The 4,958-nt window shown below is 47.8% G+C and overlaps 1 pseudogene; it reads right to left on the bottom strand.

The window, feature by feature from the left end:
• Window positions 1–350: 350 nt before the first annotated feature.
• Window positions 351–914, bottom strand: LOC105481340 (chromobox protein homolog 1 pseudogene; annotated as a pseudogene).
• Between the last annotated feature and the right edge of the window lie 4,044 nt (window positions 915–4,958).

Below are 4,958 nucleotides of genomic sequence, written 5' to 3'. Positions count from 1 at the left end.
TTGGGAAGAAGGCTGTGGGTTGTGGAGATGCTCTTTGAAGATCTACAGTATTTTTTTGCTCTCCCACACCCCCAATTCTGCAAGTTTTGTCCTTCATAGAAGGCCCTTTGCTTTTCTCAGCAAAGTGCAGAAAAGGTTGCCTTGAAACACTTATCCCCTTTCCCCTCCACTGGGATGGGTGTGTCAACTATACAGCTTGAAACGGCTTTAAAGCACTTGGGCTGCTGCAGGGCACAGAAACTATACTGGCTCTTCAAAGGACATCTTCTCAAGCTACCTCTATGGTGTCGAGACAAGTAGAACCCCTTCCCTTCCCACTTGAAACCCACAGTCAGAGGTGACAGGGGTGGTACTCAGGAGTGTTAATTCTTGTCATCTTTTTTGTCATCATCCTCCGAGGGGTAGGAATGCCACGTCAGCCTTTCCTCATAGAAGGATGTGACAACCTGTGGGCACTTGACATTGGCTGCCTTGGCAGGGACCAGGAAGCCTCATCAGAGTTTTTCCATTTCATCAGGAACATGAGCTCTCCACTGGAGTCTGTAGCTCCAATAATCCCCTCCGGCTCCTCGAGCAAAGCGTCGTGGCTTTTCTGACTCTTCTTTCTTCTTCTTTGGTTTGCTCTCCTCTCCCTTATCTTCAGAATCAGAATCAGCTCTGCGTTTGCCTCCCTCTGATTTCTCTATCTCATGTGCTGTTTTCTGTAACTGCAGAAACTCAGCAAGGAGGTCGGGGCAATCCAGGTTCTCTTCTGGCTCCCATGTGTTGTCCTCATCTGAGAAGCCCTACCACTTTAGGAGGTATTCCACTTTGCCCTTGACCACTCGACGGTCGAGAACTTCTTCCACCACGTATTCCTCTTCCTCCTCTTCTAGCACCTCCTCCACTTTCTTCTTGCTTTGTTTTTTCCCCATAGTGCCAGCTTTCTGGTGTAAAGGGTGACGCTGCTCAGAGCAGCGCCCAGGAGCCCGAGAGGAATCGGTGCTGCGCTACTGGTGCGTCGCGTGGGGTCGGCTGGGGGAGTGGCGCCCAGGAAGGCAGCAAGCCGGGTGGCCGCAGTGGAGCCCCTCACTGAAGCCCGGCAGGCCCGGGCAACGGCCAACCCCTTGGCCGAACGAAAGAGCCTGGCACGCTGCGCTGCCCACCGCCGGCAGATAATCTGTTTAAATCTTAATAAAAATTCCAAAGTCTTTGAGGAATATACAGGATTTCATAAGAAGGAAAAGTCCATCTTCCTGGGAAACTTCAGTTAATTAGAGATGACTCCTTACTGAGGTTGAGTGGGGATTGCCAGTTGGTTAAAGACCAGTTAGATCGATGGGTGAAGAGGCTCTGGGGGTTGTGTCAGTCATTCCAAGATGTATTCAACAGGAACCAAGCAAAATGGTGGAACAAGTCAACTGCTGAGGTAGGGTCCACATGGTTAGTACAGGAGGATAAAACGTTTGGAGGGAAAAAGAGAAGCCTTTCCCTGCTTCATCCTATTGACCTTTTGGCTAAAGAGACGTGATTGAAAAGGAAGTGGCTGATGCCCTAGGTGGAGGGGACAGTGAAAGCAGCTGGCTATGGTCTCACTTGGGTTGCATTGTCTGTGTCCTGGGTCCTTCCGTTTCCTTTTCTCTTTCCTTTTCTTTCTCCTTACTTTCCTCTTTCCTTTCTCTTTCTTTCCTTTCCTCTTTCCCTTCCCTTTCCTTCCCTCTTCTTTTCTTCCCTTCCTCTCCTCCTCCCCTCCCCTCCCCTTTCCTTTCCTTTCTGTTCACGTCCTCATTTTGGTAGAACACCTCCGATAAACTTCTCCTTTTTTTGAGATGGAGTCTCACTCTGTTGCCAGCCTGGAGTGCAATGGTGTAATCTCGGCTCACTGCATCCTCTGCCTCCCGGGTTCAAGAGATTCTCCTGCCTCAGTCTCCCGAGTAGCTGGGACTACAGGCGTCTGCCACCACGCCTGGCTATTGTTGTATTTTTAGTCGAGATGGGGTTTCACCATGTTGCCCAGAATGGCCTTGATCTCTTTTTTTTCTTTTTTCTTTTTTTTGAGACGGAGTCTCGCTCTGTCGCCCGGGCTGGAGTGCAGAGGCCGGATCTCGGCTCACTGCGAGCTCCGCCTCCCGAGTTCCCGCCATTCTTCTGCCTCAGCCTCCCGAGTAGCTGGGATTACAGGCGCCCGCCACGTCGCCCGGCTACTTTTTGTATTTTTTAGTAAAGACGGTGTTTCACCGTGTTAGCCAGTATGGTCTCGATCTCCTGACCTCGTGATCCGCCCGTCTCGGCCTCCCAAAGTGCTGAGATTACAGGCTTGAGCCAGGTCTTGATCTCTTAACCTCGCGATCTGCCTGCCTTGGCCTCCCAAAGTGCTGGGATTACAGGCGTGAGCCATAGCGCCTGGCCTCCATAAACTTCTTAAGGAAGAATGCCTGGGAGATGATTACGTTTTTAGTCTGTGATATGGTTAAGCATTTTGTCCTCACCCAAATCTCATCTTGAATTATAATCCCCGTAATTCCCACATATCGAGGAAGAGACCAAGTGGAGGGAGGTAATTGGATCATGAAGGTGGTTTCCCCCATGCTGTTTTTGTGATAGTGAGTGAGTTCTCACGAGATCTGATGGCTTTATAAGGGGCCCTTTTCTCCTTTGCTTGACGTTTCTCCTTCCTGCCACCTTGTGGAGAGAACCAGCTACAGGCAGTTCTTTATAACAGTATGAAAATGGACTAATAGTGGCCGGGCGCCGTGGCTCACGCCTGTAATCCCAGCACTTTGGGAGGCCGAGGAGGGTGGATCACCTGAGGTCAGGAGTTCGAGACCAGCCTGGCCAACATGGAGAAACCCTGTCTCTACTAAAAATACTAAATTAGTCAGGCATAGTGACGTGTGCCTGTAATCCCAGCTACTCGGGAGACTGAGGCAGGAGAATCTCTTGAACCTGGGAGGCAGAGGTTGCAGTGAGCCAAGATTGCACCATTGGCACTCCAGCCTGGGCAACAAGAGTGAAACTCCGTATATATGTATACGTATGCTATATATACACATATATACGTATATATGTGTACGTATGCTATATATACACATATATACGTATATATGTGTATATATACTATATACATATATACTCTATATATACATATGTGTGTGTGTATATATAGTGTTTGTGTGTGTGTGTATATATATATATTTGCTGTCAGCCTATGATTTTAGGTTGTGTTCCTTTGAGGCCAAGCCTGTATGGATGCAAAGTTGGTCACCTTTCTTTACAACTAGGCTGCTCTCTCCTTTTCCAAATGGCCTGGCGTTACTGCTTTTATTGTGTGAGCACCTGAGTCCAGAGAGGGCAGAGAAGGTAAAGGTGAAGGAGGGGGAGAAGAATTCCCAGTATGCATTGTTATTCTTTTCCAATCAAAGTACTAAATTCTTTACCTGGATTATTTTATGTAATCCTTTAAATAACTCCTTGAGGTAGGAATTTATTTTTATTCCCATTTTATAGGTGAAAAAATGGTCCTCAAATTCTGCTTTTTCCCTTTCCCAAACACATCCTTTTATTGCCTGCCCAGGGATTCTGGGCTCCCAGAGGTGGCCAAAAGGAGGGGCTAAGGAACACGTTCATGCCAGCCTAGGGTAGAAAGAGCTTGGACTTTGGACTCAGACTTATCTTGGTTTGAATTCCAGTGCTGCTACTCACTGGCTATGTTAACACTTGCAAGTTATGCAAACATTGTGGACATTCACAGGTTTTATTTTCTGTAAAATCAAAACCAGTGTGCAATAATATAATGTATGCAAAGATTAAGACATGTAAAGTAGCTAGCCCGGTATCCTCGGTGGATAATAAATATTGGTTTCTTTCTGCTTCCTTCTTTCAACTGGAGATGATGGAGATGAACTGGAGCTTGAAGCTGCCTTGTGGAAGGAGATGGAGGAGAAGGAGCCTTTGTGGGAAGTGACCGGGAAGGCAAAGCTCACCCTGCAGTGGCGAGTTGCCATGTCTATAGACTGGTTGTTGCATCCTGAGTTCCTGGTTCACGGCCTAAAAAGAATGTAGGGTGAGGCTGGGCACAGTGGCTCACACCAGTACTCCCAAACTTTGGGAAGCTGAGGTGGGAGGGTTGCTTGAGTACAGGAGTTTGAGACCAGCATGAGCAACACAATGAGATGTCATCTCTACAAAAAATACAAAAATTAGCCCGGTGTGATGGTGCATGCCTATAGCTCCACCTTCTCAGGAAGCTGAGGCAGGAGGATCGCTTGAGCCTGGGAGACTAAGACTAAGACTGCAGTGAGCAAGATCATGTCACTGCACTCCAGCCTGGGTGATGAAGTGAGACCCTGTCCCAAAAAAGAAAAGAAAAAAAGACTGTAAGGTGTTTTTCCAAAAGGCTAGTACTGGGCAGTGCCAGTCAGTTCTCTGACCCAGCCCTTAGAATACTTGTTACCCCTAGTTTCCTGGAAGAGGGAACTATAAAGACTGAATGAGCAGGGTGGGAGGTGTGGGTGAGGCCCCACTCTCCAGGGGTGGCCAGGATGCCTCAGCATGGTGGACACCCTCCAATGGAGCTGCGGGGCTGAGAATCAAGGTCCAGAAAGGAAGAGTATCTGGAACCCACGAACATTCCTCAGGGGGATCTTTTTTTTTTTTCTCTTTTTTTGAGATGGAGTCTCACTCTGTCGCCCAGGCTGGAGTACAGTGGTGTGATCTTGCCTCGCTTCACCCTCTGCCTCCCAGGTTTGAGCGATTTTCCTGCCTCAGCCTCCCGAGTAGCTGGGACTACAGGTATTTTGTATTTTTAGTAGAGGCGGGGCAGAGTGAGACTCTGTCTCAAAAAAAAAAAAAAAAGAAAAATGTTTGGAAAGACATCAACAAAATATACTTACAGAATTAATGAATGAAGTTTCTAAGAACTTCATTCCTAACCCTGGTGCATAAAGACCATTTTCCCACATAATGCCTTCAATTTTCTC

Source organism: Macaca nemestrina, chromosome 11 (genome assembly GCF_043159975.1).
Source record: "Macaca nemestrina isolate mMacNem1 chromosome 11, mMacNem.hap1, whole genome shotgun sequence".
NCBI lineage: Eukaryota > Metazoa > Chordata > Mammalia > Primates > Cercopithecidae > Macaca > Macaca nemestrina.
Note: the sequence above shows the minus strand (reverse complement) of the source record. Positions and strands in the feature narration are given on the sequence as shown.